The following is a 17,046-nucleotide window of genomic DNA, read 5'->3' on the forward strand; positions in this document are numbered from 1 at the left end:
TGCATAATAGTAAATTTTAGAACAATGATAATTTCATGCCTTTCAATGGAGGTACAATGAATATATCCTTTCACTGATGTCTCTTAAATGGTAGACAATCTGGCAGACAACTTGACAGTTTCACAGCTAAACATACATTCCTAAATACACTAGCCATCTTGCCCTTAGGTGTCCACTCAAAGGAGCAGGAAAAAATGCACATCAATGTCTATTACAGCAGCTTTATATAAAGTTTCCATAACTTGGACAAAATCAAGGCACTCTTTAAAAGATAAATATAGAACCAATATTTGAGGCTTTTGCTGAAAAGCAGTGACTTCTCAGCTGACCTATAGGGTAACCAGGAGCAGGATGTAAGCCTGGAATCCCAGGCTTCATTTTGTATGTATTTTGATTCTTTTGAGTAAGGTACCTGTGTGAATAAGAGTTCCCAGAAATAAGCTGCACTTTGAACTGACCCTTCTATAAGGCTGATTCACTGATTGAAACTTCAAGGATGGGGAGTTAGAACAAACACCCAACCTAGCTGAGGACTTACTGGCAACTGACTACTACTAGAAAGAGAATGCTTTTTCTTCACCTGTCCCTGATAGATGATCCATGCTCCAATAGGAAGCTGAACACCCACAAATAGATGGGCAGCATAAATTGGACTTGGTCTTTTCTACCTTTTATATTTCTTTTTCGTGTTTTGAAAGCAAAGAGAAGACACAAAGTTTGGTAGGTAAGGAAGATGATGGATCAAGGAGTAGTTGGGATCTATGACCAAAACACATTGTACAAAATTTTTAAATACCTAATTTTTAAACTTACTAAAATAGCTTCCATCACTATGGAGATACTGAAAGGTTGCTGGTCCAAAGCCTAGTTACAATTACTTTAGATATCTTTAGGCCCCTATAGAATTATGACTTATCTACCACTAGGTAAAACTCAACATCTTATGACTAACCAATAAAACTTTGTGGGATGTACTAATCACCAGCCAAAAAGCTAAGGCAAAAGACCTGGGACCTTGAGCTGAGATTCCGTCAGTTTTGCTGTAACCATCTACTTATTGCTTACACAAATGTTTTCGAAAAGGTCCTTGCTTTATGACTATCTTTGTTCTGTTAACTATAAAAACTTCATGAAACTGTTATTACTTGGAAGCTAGAATTTGAGATAACCTGAATCTATGTCTTTGAGCCATTGTCACAGGTATCTGACTTTATAATAGACCATCTTTTATCCCCTGTGAGATAAGAGCTATCGGACTTGGCAGGGATTACTGCTTACCTCTGCAAATAGGCAAGTTAACCAAGCAGTTTTGAACAGTGAGAAATAACCTAGCTCATCCCTCCTCAAGGCTTAAGGCACAAAAATCAGAATAAAGCACATGTCACTGTCACTTTTTGCAAGGTGCTATTCTAGATCTCCAAAGCAGACTGTCAACCTTTAGCCATTGCTCTAAACTTTCAGTCATCTGAATTCCAAGAACAGCAGGATCTTGTAGACAGATTGTCCCATCAAAAGATCATCCACAAATAACCTGGCATTCAGATTATTCCTAAAGAAAGAGAAACTTCTTCAAACCGTCTCACAGAGCAAGAGCTGACAGAATGATCAAGGCAACCTCATTCTTCCAAGCCTCGTTTATTGGGTATTCTCTTCCCCTGCTAACTCCAGTTCTCTTGAAAGCTAAAGATCATGTCAGTCTTTTAAAGATGAAGATGGATTTACTGAATCCCTATCCCACAATGTGCTCACGTTTATTAAATGTCTCTCTGTTCTCACCATTTGTCTATTTAATTGACCTATTGGGATGAGTGACTGAGTTAATTTTATTAGGACTCCCAGAGTCTGGGGTTTTGACATGAAACTCCAGAAACAAATAGTAAGTCATGACACATTTATAATTCCATGACAAGCAATGAAGGAATTTAAGTATATAATTTAAGTGTGTAATTATAAGTGAAAGGAGTCAATCACTCATAATGTGTCCTATCTATGCGCAATTTTAAAACATCTTTGGAATGTCAAAACTTTGGAACATTTAGAGCATTGGTTGCCAGGGTTTAGGCTAGGAAGATGATCCATTGGTGAAGCAAGAATGTGGGGACTATTTGGAGTGATAAGAATGTCTACTCTGACTCTAGACAGAGAAGTAGGAAGGCTTACTGTAGATATTCACCTCTCCCTCAGTTTCTCCAAATCCCCTAGTCTCACCTCCCGCTCTATAGCACAATACCTGGGCAGCCTTCCTTTCTTCCTCACCCAATCTCTAGTGGATCCCATATAACCCCTCCTCACATCCCTCTCCTGACTTGTTCTTTTATACATGTTCACAAATCCAGCAGGCACTCCTCGGAAACACACAGAGTATTCTGGCCAGGGAAGCAGGTAGGCTGACTACAGATCTTCACCTCTCCTTCAGCTCCTCCAAATCTAATACCCCTGTCTTATTTCCAGATCTGCAGTGGAAAGTCTGCTGCAGTATCCCTCCCCCAATCCACATCTCCAGTGAATCACAGAGATCTCCTCAAAACTTTCTTTCCTTTACCCATTGCTTTCCCCCAACTTCAGGAGGTGACTCTGTAGTCAACTACAGGTGACTCTGACAGGGAGGCAAGTACGGTAACTGCAGATTTTTATCTCTCCTTCTATTCCTCCAAGGTCAATCTGCTAGTTTCATATGCTGCTCTGTAGAAAACTTTCAACTGTGGTGCTGCCTCTGTTTCCAGGGATTAAAAACATATACTAATGGAACACCCTTATTTCCTCCTATATATAAACCCCACAACACCTCCCACAAAGCCATCTCCATTCCAAAGTGTTAGCTCCCAATACCCTGGAACACCTTTTATCTGGAACCCCAATGGCCCCGCCCATTCTCCTAGGAAGCAGAGGGGAAAAAATAAAAACCAAAGAACAAAACATCTACCAAACAAAGACCAGATAGCAGCATCTAGAATTACAATATTCCCAAGCCCAAATGTCTAGACCACAGCATAAAAAGTTAATCAGTAACAGCCAGAATAAGATGTCTCCACTAGAGCCAAGTAACACTACCACAATAAGTTTTGGGTATCACAACATAGCTGGAGGACAAAAAAACAAACAAACAAACAAACAAACAAACAAAAACCGCCTTACAATAGCCTTTTAAAAATGATAGGCATCACTAAAAAGGAACTGAATAATCTCTTAAATAAATATCTGAAAACACAAACAAATAGTGGAAGGAAACCATTCCAGACCTTAAAGTTGAAATACATTCAATAAAGAAACCTCAAAGTAAGGGAAACCTAGAAATGAAAAATTTAGGAACTCAAACAGAAACCACAGAGGTAAGCCTCACCAACACAATAAAGAGACAGAAGAGAGGCTCCTCACATGCATTGACGATGCCATAGAAACATGAGTACCTCAATCAAAAAAAAAAATTGGTAAATGCAAACAAAGCCTAGAAAACCCCCAACCCAGGCTATCTAAGAAAAATGTGAATACAGGAAGGAAGTCAAAAATACACTTAATATTTTTAACAAAATCATAGAAGAAAATTTCTCTAATCTATAGAAGGAGATACCTATCAAGGTATAAGAACCAGAAAAGAATGTCTCTTTAGCACACAATAATAAAAACACTAAACATATAAAACAAAGAAAGAATATTTAAAATTGCAAGGGGGAAAGGCCTAGCAATGTATAAAGTAGCTATCAGAATTAAACCTGATTTTTCAATGGAGATTCTTAAAAGCCCGAAGAGCCTGGGCAGATGTCCTGCAGACACCAAGAGGCCATGAATGCCAGGGCAGATTATTATAGCCAGCAAAACTATCAATCACAATATATGAAGAAAGTATCTCCATGGTAAAACCAAATTTAAGTAATATTTGTCTAAAAATCCCCCACAGAAAATGCTAGGAAGAAAATGGCAACCTAAACAGGTTTACTACACCCAAGAAAACCTGTAAAATAAATAATCCCAGATGATTAAATTAAAAGAAGAGAAGCAAACACACAAAAAAAAACACAAAGTAAAACATCAGTCACTGGTCATTGATATCTCTCAACATCAATGGTCTCAGTTTCTCAATAAAACAAAAACAACTAAGAGAATGGATACCCAAACAAGAATGATTCTTCTGCTGTACCAATGAAATACGTTACAACATCAAGAATATAAATCAAGTCAGGGTAAAATGCATAAAAAGTATATTCTAAGCAAATGAACCTAGGAAGCAGGCTGATGTAGCCTATTAATATCTTCCAAAATAGACTTCAAACCAAAACTAATCAGAAGAGATTGGAAACAACACTACATACTCATCAATAGAGAAATCCACCAAGAAGACATATCAGCTCTTAACATCTATGCCACAGACACAAGGACACCCAAGTTTGTAAAAGAAACACTACTATAGCATAAATCACATATTGACCCCACACATACACACTGACAGTGGGAAACTTAAGTGATCCACTCTCACCAATAGACTTGCCATTCAGATAAAACTTAAACAGAGAAATATTGGAGATAACTGGCATTATAAATCACATACACCCAACAGATACATACAGACTATTTTACACAAACACACACAAAAAAAATACTGTTTCTTCTCAGCAACTCATGGACCTTTGTTCAAAATTGACCACATATTTGAACACAAAGAAAGTCTCAACAGATACAAGAAAATTGAAATTATATCATATATCCTATCTGACCACCAAGTGTAAAAGCTGAACATCAACAACAGAAACTTACAAACTTCTGGAAACTGAATGATTCTCTACTGAATTAAAAATGAGTCAAGACAGAAATTCAAAAAAATTAAGACTTTCTAAAATTTAAAATAAATACACAGTATGCCCAAGCTTATATGACACAATGAAAATAGTTCTAAGAGGTTCACAGCACTACATGACTATATAAAAAACTCAGAGAAATGTCATACTAGCAACTTAACATCACACCTGAGAACTCTGGAACAAAACAGAAGAAATTACTCTCAAAAGGATTGAACAGCAAGAAATAATGAGTATTCAGGACTGAAGTCAATAAAATAGAAACAAAAATCAATGAAACAGAGTTCTTTTCACAAAAATCAGTAGATAGACAAACCCTTATTAAATTAACCAAAAAGCAGAAAGAGAATATCCAAGTTAACAAATCTGAAATGAGAAGAGGGACAGCACAGCAAACACCAGACAGAGTCATAAAGACATACTTTAAAATCCTGTACTCCACCAAATTAGGAAATCTAAAAGAATGGATAATCTTCTTGATACATACCACTTACCAAAAATAAATTATGATCAGATAAGCAATTTAAGAAGACAGGCAACCCCTAAAGAAATAGGAGAAATTACTAAAAGTCTCCCAAACAAAAATAAAAAAGAAAGAAAGGAAGAAGGAAGGAAGGAAGGAAGGAAGGAAGGAAGGAAAGAAGGAAGGAAGGAAGGAAGGAAGGAAGGAAGGAAGGAAGGAAGGAAGGAAGGAAGGAAGGAAAGACAGAAAGACAGACCAGGGCCAAGTGGTCTTAGCACAGAATCCAACAAGACTTTCAAAGAAGAATTAATGCCAATATTCCTCAAATGATGCCACAAAATAGAAACAGAAAGAACATTACCTAATTCAACTTATGAGGCCATAAGTACCATGATACCCACACCAGATAAAAATCTAAGAAAGATTATACGCCAATGTTTCCTTAATTTCTTACCCCAAAAGGCCTGTATAAAAAACACACAACTTAGTCATATTTATAAGCTCCATGCCTAGATTGGGCAGATCTATCACTAATCTAATTTACTCCCTAGCTGTAAGACCCCTTGCTACTTGCGACTCCTCTAGGCTATGTGGTTCAGCTCCATCTTCCTTCCACCTCCTTCTTCTGTATTCTCTGAGACCTCCAGTCACACCTTTTGCTTCCACTGCCCAATCATCTGCTCTATCCTTTATTTGACCAGTCCAAATGGGGAGAAGGTTCAATGAGATCACCTAAGTACTTGATCTACTCCTACTCAGGGTCAGCACCTCTTGAGAAGGCAGAATTAACATCAAAATACAAACAGTACCAGAGTAACCCACAACACAACAATTTCCCTTATGTATATAGATAAAAAAATTTCTCAATACAATACTTGCTAATCAGGTGCAGGCCGCACAAGCCAGAACAACAGGTAGGCTGCCAGAGTGCTCTTGGAACACTCCTACCCCTTCAGTTCAGTTCCCAAAGACCCAATCCACTCTACCCCTTTCATCTCCACCATTGCACCTACTTCTGTGTTCCCACCCCCAACTTATGCAAATGTGCCCGGATCAGGTGCAGGCCACATCAGCCAGAAAAACAGGTGGACAAAACTAAGGCAGAGACACACTGATGTACTAGAGCCCAGGCCAGCTTCCAGAAAGTCAGCCACTCATTGCTGGATCAGAGATCACAATGCCCATCATAGGCTGCCTGCCCTCAGACCTCCTTTACTTCCTCAGTACCTTAACACACACAACCCCAACAACCCTCCATCATGGAGTCCCAGTCCCTAAGTCAGTCTGAGACAGTTGCTCAGTCAAAGGTCAGGCTAGTCTCTAGAAGCCTAGCCCCCAAATGGTCAGATACTCACTGCTGGACCAGAGTTAATACTCACTGCCAGAACTCCAGATCACGGAGAACAGAAAATTAGATAGGAAAGAGAAATCAAGGAAGAAAATGTCCACCTAACAAAGACAACCACAGAAATTGGCACCTAGACTTAAAATCACTCCAAACCCACATGCCTAGACTAGATTAAGAACTCAACCAACAAAAGTCAGGGCATTATGTGACCACTGGAGCCCAGTAATCCTGCTACTACAAGCCCTGAAAATTCCAAAACAGCTGAAGTACAGCGATATATTTGCCCAATCTAGCCATATAGCTTATAAATATAATAACTGAATTGTGTGTTTTTCATACAGGCTTATTGGGGTAAGAAATTACCACAACATTGATGTGTAATCTTTCTTAGGTTTCCTATTCCTCTCTAAAAACAGACAGCAAGACCTCTTTGCTAAGACAATACTTACACAACCCACTAAACATGGAAAAGTCAAGCTGGTGTCTATATCCCTACAGCCTAGCCTCTCTGATACAGAAAGGTACCCTTCATAGTACCCAATGTGTAACAAGAGCACAAAGCCAGCCACAAAACCTTTGATTTACAATGGTGTCGTGACTGCAAGATATGCTAGGGGAATGGTGACATGAAGCATGTAGGATTTACCAATCAATATTTGATTTGACTCAAGGCCCCCTCCATAAAATAGAATATGTACCTGACATTGCTTAGGGAACCAAAAAAACAGAGACAATATTCCCCAGGCATCTATTGTAAAAATCAAATACCCAAAATATATATATAGTAGTGATAAAATGACTCTTAATGATATTCTGCTATAGATCGTAGACCAATGCCTCTCTCATCATGAAAGATGCTACCTCCTGCAGCAGGTGGAAACAAAGACAAAGAGCCACAGCCAGGAATTATGTAGACAAGGAGAGTCCTTGGAACACTCATTCTTTTTTTTTTTTTTTTTTTAATTAACTGGAGTATTTCTTATTTACATTTCAAATGTTATTCCCTTTCCCAGTTTCCGGGCAAACATCCCCCTAATCCCTCCCCCTCCCCTTCTTTATGGGTGTTCCCCTCCCCATCCTCCCCCCATTGCCGCCCTCCCCACAACAATCTAGTTCACTGGGGGTTCAGTCTTAGCAGGACCCAGGGCTTTCCCTTCCACTGGTGCTCTTACTAGGATATTCATTGCTACCTATGAAGTCAGAGTCCAGGGTCAGTCCATGTATAGTCTTTAGGTAGTGGCTTAGTCCCTGGAAGCTCTGGTTGCTTGGCATTGTTGTTCATATGGGGTCTCAAGCCCCTACAAGCTCTTCCAGTTCTTTCTCTGATTCCTTCAACGGGGGTCCTGTTCTCAGTTCAGTGGTTTGCTGCTGGCATTCGCCTCTGTATTTGCTGTATTCTAGCTGTGTCTCTCAGGAGCGATCTACATCCGGCTCCTGTCGGCCTGCACTTCTTTTGCTTCATCCATCTTGTCTAATTGGGTGGCTGTATATGTATGGGCCACATGTGGGCAGGCTCTGAATGGGTGTTCCTTCTGTCTCTGTTTTAATCTTTGCTCTCTATTCCCTGCCAAGGGTATTCTTGTTCCCCTTTTAAAGAAGGAGTGAAGCATTCACATCTTGATCATCCGTCTTGAGTTTCATGTGTTCTAGGCATCGAGGGTAATTCAGGCATTTGGGCTAATAGCCACTTATCAATGAGTGCATACCATGTGTTTTTCTGTGATTGGGTTACCTCACTCAGGATGATATTTTCCAGTTCCAAACCATTTGCCTATGAATTTCATAAAGTCATTGTTTTTGATAGCTGAGTAATATTCCATTGTGTAGATGTACCACATTTTCTGTATCCATTCCTCTGTTGAAGGGCATCTGGTTCTTTTCCAGCTTCTGGCTATTATAAATAAGGCTGCTATGAACATAGTGGAGCACGTGTCTTTTTTTACATGTTGGGGCATCTTTTGGGTATATGCCCAAGAGAGGTATAGCTGGGTCCTCAGGTAGTTCAATGTCCAATTTTCTGAGGAACCTCCAGACTGATTTCCAGAATGGTTGTACCAGTCTGCAATCCCAGGAACACTCATTCTTACAGGGGCTGTTTCCATCTATTCCTTCTCCTCAGGATCACAGAAGCACTGACGAAGGAAGGCAGGAAGAGTATGAAGAGTCATAGGGGATGGAGGATACCAAGTAAAAATGATTAACATGATCAAAACTCCTAAATCTCACAGAGACTAAAGCAGCATGCACAGGGCCTGTGCCAGTCTAAAATCACCAGTTCCTGTTCATGTATCATGTATTCCAGTTTAGAGGTATCATGGGAATTCAAGTGTGCAAATAGGTAGGTCTCCAAATCTTGACCCTTTTCTTCGGTTTTTCTTCTTTTTGTCTTATCCTAATCTCATGTGATAGTTTTTATTTTATCTTGTATATTAATTTGTGATATTTTATCATTATGTCTTTAAAACCTGTTTTATTCCAATTAAAGACAGAAAGGGAATAGATAGGACAGGAATAGAGGTGGAGGCGAACTGAGAGGAGTAGAGGGAGGGAAAATTGTAGTCAGGATACATTGTGAGGAAAGAATCTATTTTCAATAAAATAGAATGGGGGAGAACTTCTACTTTTTATGTCACAGTAACAGAACTTTCCAGGCCCCATGTGCCCATGTTCCCAGTTTAGTTACTCACAATGAAACTGCAGTAACTTACTACTACTTAGAATAATCTATAAGCGTTTTCCAACTACTTACAGAAAGGGCAAAGGTGAGGAAAAATTGCCACACCAAAAGGTGAAATTTTGAACAAAAATTCTCAGTTGAAAACTCTAAAGCAATGCAAGAAGATGCATTGTGTTATTCTAAGAGGAAAACAGCTGGAGTAAAGTAATGCTTAACGTTCTCCACAGTGAAAGGCATGCATGCACAAACACACACACACAGTGCACTTACTCTGAATTAGGCACTATCCTGAGCATTTTACATAATTGGCTTATTTAATCCTAACAACATTATTTGTTAGGCAGTTTTGTTATCTGCTTTTTTCTCAGATAAGGAAATGGAAGAGAAACAGGCATAGTTGGATTCCCAAGATCATTTGCCTGGTAAATAATGGAAGCAGAATTTGTCTACTAGTATTATAGGCACTTAGAACAGCTTTTGCTAGAACACATGGGCTCTTTACTTGGACCTACAAAGCAACTAAAAGTAGGATAAAAGCTTAGTATCTTTCCCTTCATTTTACATCCTTCATCTTTATGATGGGTGTCCTCATTGATGCTACGTAAACATTGTTGTCTCTCAAGGAGTGTCCACCTACAAACCAGTGAGACCTAAACCATCTCATTCCCTTTCAAGGCTGAAAGCATGAAAGTAAAGGGGCATTGGCCTGTACCTGTAGGCACTTTGTGTTCTAGAAACAGTAAGGCTAAATGGTACAAACCATAGCCCAGATGGAGAAAAGCATCTGCATTGATAAAGCTGTACCTTACAGGAGTCATCATCCCTTGGGTATCAGAGAGATCACCTCAGAGAATTAGGATTTGTACAGCCCATCTCAAAACCAGAACAGAAGCAACAATCATCCAGACCACAAAGTGTAATTGTACAAGCCTCCCAGCCTGTCTCCCAGTTCTTCCCCATTTCCATTCAAAGGCTTTCTCAATAGCAAAAGAATGGAAGACCCATATAAAAGGTGCTGAGCCCTTCTGTCTGTGACTCTTCACACTGTGCTACAATGAATCTCCTTTCTCTGCTTTTCTATAAGCACAGTGGGCCAGTGGTGAAGACTGGTCTGCTTTGGGTTATCAGACTTAGGACTTTGCCCAAAGATGTGGTTTCACAGGAATCCTTGCATGAAAATGAACTGGATTTTGGGATTCCCTTATTATTCTCCCAAGATGGTCACATCAAATAAAAAGTCTCAAACCCAGCACCATAGAACATACTTATAGGGATCTTAGGATAATGGGACTTGAGGAATTTGAACATCTGCTACCCAGCTTGATGCTGGCTTTGGGAAAATGCTGTGCCTACTTGCAAAGCAAGAAAGTTAATGACTCTTAAAAATAGAATCCTGTCAATGGCAGATGGACAATTGTTAAGTAATCACTGACCTAATAGAAAATGTATTCTATACTGCCTGTGCTGTGTGTGTATGTGACACACCAGTATCCTTATCTATCAGGTCAGGACCTCAGGTTAAAGCCAAACAATTTAAATTCTGGTGAGCAACAAGTATCTAAGGGCATAATTTAAAAAATGCTGTTCTGTGTTTAGGGCACACATGACTAAAAAGGATTAGGTTTACAGATATGTACTTTTAATTTTTTTTCATTTCTTTTCAGGTTTCTTCTTTAGCCATAAGTCCTAAATACTATGAGAATGTAAAAGCCATTACCACAAATATTTTATTTGTGCCTTTATATTTAACATTTTTTCTTTATTAGTTTATACAATATACTACCCTTGCATATCACTTATAATTAATTACATATCTTGTGAGATCTAGACATCAAAGATATGGAAAACGCTGTAAAGCAAGGTAGTTTTCACCCTAGCATGTATTAACAAACAATTCTCATTTTACTATTTTTGTGACTTCCTAGAAGTTTGTATTTTTCTCTACTGTATGATATGAAGGTTACTTTTACAAAGTGTAGTACTCACAGAAATTAAAAGGTCCATTATTAGAGGAGTTGTACACAATTCAAAACTTCTTGTGATAAACATTGACAAGACTATGAGTTTGAAAACCTTGACCCCCTTTGAAATGTTTCTCTATATAGTGACAGTAGTATCACAAAACTAATCTGGAAACAATAGCATCCCTATACCATTGTTTTACACAATGCCTTTTTAGGTAATGGTAATATTCGTGTCATGTGCTTCTTAGAAAGTCAAGCTAAAACCAACTTCTGCTAAAATGTTTTAAGGGGGTAGTGGTGGCCAGAGAGGTAGCCCAGCACTTAAGAGTACTGCCTGCTCTTCCAGAGGACCAAGTTTTGATTCCCAACATCCACATGGCAGCTCACAACCATCTATAACTAGTTTAAGGAGATCCAACGTCTTCTTCTAGCCTCTAGCATCCTTGGGCATGAGGCATGATAATGCTAGGCAAATATGTGTGCAGGCAAAACACCTATATACAGAAAAAAACTAGATTAAATTAGAAGTTTCTTTTTAAAAAAAGACCTTTGAAGTTCTGAATCTCAGGGGGGCAGGGATAGGAAATTTTGGCTTCAAGGTAACAAAAGAAGATGAAAGGAATAGAGAGAGATGAAGAGCAATGCCGGAACAACATGCTCTTTGGGCAAGCAGAGTCTATCTTTAAACTGCTTACCTGAGGCAAGAAAAAAGGCGAACTGTATCCACAGCTTAAAGACCTTCCAGATTCTTTTGGTGGCATTTCCCTCAGGGACAGTAACTTCTCTGTACTTCCTGTGCCAATCAGACTTTCAAAACACCTCACTTCTGCAGAGCTAGGGAAGCTTCTAATGCAACACAGGCATCTTAAGAACAGAGTGCTTCAAAGCATTCTAGGGACTAGAGAACTGCCATTTGGCTCACCTCACTCCATAGCAAAGATGGCTGCTGTAACAATGATAAAGCCACATTATGTCATCACCAGGGTCTTTCTGGTGATGCAGTCTGGGATCTGGGCCATAGAGACTCGAAGTGCTTAGGAAGGGTTTCTATTACTATGCTAAAACATCAGGGGTAGTGAGAAATTTATACTCCTTAAAAAACACAGGATTATAAAACTGTTTTTGCTTTAATCCCAGGTATGGGATATGGGACTGCTTCAGATCATCCACAGCAGCTGACTATGATTTTTTTCCTCTGTGCTCTAGCAGAAGCATGATTTTGCCAGCTACAGGGAGTTTTTGTGAATGTGTTTGGAATTCTGGAGACTTTTGAGAGGGTAGATAAATGCTAGAGACTCGATGGGGTAGCCTGTGGCTAGTTGGTTGGGTGCTGTTGATTGCTGTTGGTTGGGAATTGTTACAGTTTCTCATGTAGTTGTGTGTGAAGAGAAGAGAAGAAAATAGATATTCTGATGGCAAAGATCAAACTTGTCCCAAGGAACTTGACACACCTAATCAGCAGGAAGTAGTCTAACAATATCATCACCCCTATTCCTACCCTTGACTTTATTCAGGGATTTCTTTCTCCCTCTCTCCCCTCTATCCTTCTTTCTCTCCTGCCAAGTATTAGGGAGTTGAAAGAAGATGAAGAAGAGTAGAAGATGGGAGAAAGAAGAACCCACAAAATAGCCAAAATGCTGACTGCATTCATTACCAAAAGCAACTCAGGATGGAAATGGCTTATTTCATCTTATGTCAACCAGAGAAGTCAGAGCAGGAACTCAAGGATCAAACCCGGAGGCAGAAAATGATTGATGCACAGGCCATGGAGGAGTGCTGCTTACTGTCTTATTCCCAAAGTCTTTCTTGGCCTGTTTTCTTATAATACCTAAGATCATCATTTCAGGGCTGGAACTACCCACAGTGATCTGGATCAACCCATAACAATCATTAATTTAAAAAGTCTATAAGACTTCCCTACAGGCAAAGCTTAAGGAAGCATTAAGATGCCCTTTTTCCAGATACTTCTAGGTATGTACTAAGTTAACCAAGACAGAGAGAGAGAAAGAGAGAGAGAGAGAGAGAGAGAGAGAGAGAGAGAGAGAGAGAATCCAGCAAGGTAGTATAGGCTCATCATTATATTCAAAAACATATTGTCCCCATTAGCAAGTTCACTGGTTAAGTGCTATATATTGACCCCCTTGGGATCAGTATTTCACTTTGGTGTAAAATGTCAGATAAGAGACCTCATCACTAAATCTCAGTGAAAGAAAATAGTAAAGATAAAACACAATAAGCTCTTACCTTGCAAGAGAGAGGGGGCTCTGTAGAAAAGCAAGAGAATAAAGCTGCAAGTCTCTCTCCATCGGCACCATGAAGACCTGAAGAATCAGCAAGAACAAAAGCAAAATGGCAGGAGTCTGTAGGAGCTACCAGAAAAGTACGTGGCAGCTCTTCTTCCCCGACCCACACACATACACTGGCACCAAACAGAACAGGAGGCTGCAGAAACCAATGGTTCCCACTTTCCCTTCTACCACATAGCACCAAGTGAAGCCTGCTAGAGACAGAGGCTTGGAGAACTTTCCTGGTGCCAGCAATTCTCTCCTGTTCATTTTGTATTTTCTGTTACTTAATCTCCACTGTTGTATATGTGACTCATGGAGGTTGGGTTTGTGTGTATATTGCTCAGTTAAGTCTTAGAGTTGCTGTGCTTAAGAAACATACACCTACTCTACCGCAAGGAACTCTTCTATCTTTCTTCAATTTCCTATACATCCTGTATCATTCCCATGTCCTTTCCTCTTTCCCTCATCCATTTTCTTTCCTCCTTTTAATCTGTTGTTGTTGTTGTGGAGGTGGTAGTGGTGGTGGTGGTGGTGGTGGTGGTGGTGGTGGTGGTGGTGGTTGTGGTTTATTAAAGACAAGGTCTCACTATGAGCTCTGGCTGTCCTGGATCTCAGTATGTAGAGCAGGCTGGCCTCAAATGCACCAAGACCTGCCTATCTTGCCTCCCAAGTGCTAGGATTAAAGATGTGCACCACTATGTCTGACTCCTTCCTTTTATTTCTTGATTCTAACATCCCATAGCTTTAACGACCTCTCATCTACAGGCTCTGGGGACTGGAAAGAAAGATTTAAACCATAAACTATAGAGAATTAGTAAATGTCAAGGCATCCGGTTAAAGAACCTTGACTCATCTTAAAAAATAAATTTCTAAATATTATGAAACAAACTATTTCCTAATGCTTATAGTGTAATACTAAATTATGAAAGCAAACTGAAATAAGTTCACATCGACATTCAAAGTTGTATTTTTCGGGTGTTCATAGGTGTCATAAAGCAAGAAACAATCTGAGAGGAAGACATACCTATAATCCTAGCCCTCAGGAGCCTAGGACAGGAAGATTGCCAAGTGACATGGTGAGATGCTTTTGGAGGGAAAACAGGGAGGGAGCAAGGAAGGAAGAATAAAAGAAGAGGGAGGGGGAGGAAGGAAGGAAGGAAGGAAGGAAGGAAGGAAAGAAGGGGCCCAAAGAGTGGGCCCCAAAATTCTCTTACAAGTAGGTCAAGAATAAGCCACTCTCTACAGTTACAAGGATTCCACATGTTCAGGCTCTGTCCTTTTTAACCATTATTTCTGCTACCTTTTTAGAGTCTAGACATGACTGTGACACCATTCTTACTGCTGTAAACATGTACGGTCAGCAATCAACAGGCAAAGGTATCCCAGGAACTGCCCTATCTGCTCAGTCAGTGCACACTGAGGTAGCCTTAGGATGCTGGGACACCAGCCTGACAGCACAGCTACAGTCATTTGTCTGACTCCATACAGTTCATCTTGTGCTCCATTTGAACCCGGTGCTGATTTACTCACAAGAGTCAACAGGGTTGCAACCAAGACCATGGATGGCAATCTCACATCTCACTGTGGCGCAGATATCTTATAGAGATGAGCATGTGGTCACATCTCTTCTTACATCCAGGAGGTCATTTTTTTTTTCAATTCATTTCACAATAATATTTTAACACCACTTCAGATTCTATATGGATATCTGTTTATCCAAAAAATATCATTTGTCCAGTCATTTTGAATTGAAGCTCAAAATGAGCACTGATAATTTAATATGGATAGAATAAAACATCTGAGGATCTTATGGATTATTAAACACCAAAATGTTCTTTGGATGAAAATTAAAGGAAATCCTTGTGCCAAGTTCCTTGGCTCGCTGTGGAGCCAGGAATATAGAATGCTTGCTATGGTGCTTCCAGACCTGAGATTCTGTGATGGGGTCATAAAATCAATACGCTGAGTTGAGAAAACTTACATCTCAGCAGTCTGTGAAGACGACAAAACCCAAAACAATCTAGATAAGCATTTATTGTTCACCTAAGATGTAATGCTGCCGAGCTAAGATATTTTATTGATTGCAAAGATGACAACATTGCAACAAAGTTAGGGAAAGTTTAAACACAGAGAGCATTTAATGCAGCATTTAATGTGCAAAGATGGAAAGGGCTTTCCCATAGAAGAGATTACATCAAATCCCAAATGTAACGCTAATGTTGTCCTAGCTTAACAAGAAAATACAGTTTGGAAAAGACTTGAAGATAATGCTAACAGTATACTATTACAGAAAAACATTACATAAACAAGGTAGCAAGATGCCACATTAAAACCTTCCATGCTGTTTTCTGAATGACACATAACATTCTAGAGCATATATTCATATTCATAAGTAAAGTACTGAAGCAGTTTTCCAGCCTTATGCAACATTCCTTAGAACTCACTTGACTGCTTATCAGGGTTTCCATTCTGTGGCCAATAAGCGAAAACTTGTTTTGTTTCTACAACAACAGAGTGTGAACTGCCTTTGAGATATGGTTTGAGTGTTTGATCCTGAATTTTTCACTTTGATCTCAAAGTTGCAAGGAGTAAAACTTTGTCTGTGGGATATACTCAAACCCCACAGTTCAAAGTTCTCTAAGAAAATTTCAATAACAGTGCAGGCACTGAGGTCGCAGCTAGAAGCCTTCTAGATACAGAATCACCTGCACACCGACCTCCTTTCTCGACAGCCTACTTCAGCCATTACCAACCTTACACTAGAAGGCCTTCCTCTGCATACAGTATTTTTTTCCTTCACCTTTTTTACACTTTGAATTACGTGCCTGCATAGCTGACTCTGAGATGCGTCTGCACTCCGCTGAGAGAAAAGGTGCTGTTCTGGGAAATCTGAAACTCTTTTCTTGAAGCCTGTGACTTTGAATATGGCTCTTGCCTGCTCACAACATGAGAGTCAGCGATGTGTTTAAGAACTGCTGCAAGACAAACGAGACTCAGTAGGACAGTCAGGAGTGCCTACTCGAGAGAAGCTCTACCCCAGCAGATGTACACCAAACTCTATTTTCAGGATGAATTTCTTACTTCTACATCTTTTGGAATAAATTATTGTCTTCTTTCTAAAAAAGAAAAAAGAAAAAGAAAAATTAAAAAGATACAACTAAGCATTTCTGGTTCCCTCTCCCAGGTACACTGTGAACAGGTTCTGGATCACTGTGTAGATGCTTGAAGAGTTTTTGCAAAGTGCTCCTTTGAAGTCTTCCCCAGTGTATTTAGTCTACCTCATTTGAATGTCTGTTCCTAAAGGGTAAGGCTTGACCCTTTGTTCTAGATTGTAGTTTCAGATCATTGGTATGGTATATTCCAATATACTTTATGTATGTTTTTGCTTCATTGAGTGCCTCTTGTGAACGAACCCTGGGCTCTGAGATAATACTTGAATTTCTTGCATTTGTTTTATCTCGTGGCACTTTTCTCAGAATTAGACTTTCACTTGATGTTTCGAAATTGCTGTCTACC

This window comes from Rattus rattus, chromosome 2, assembly GCF_011064425.1.
Source record: "Rattus rattus isolate New Zealand chromosome 2, Rrattus_CSIRO_v1, whole genome shotgun sequence".
NCBI lineage: Eukaryota > Metazoa > Chordata > Mammalia > Rodentia > Muridae > Rattus > Rattus rattus.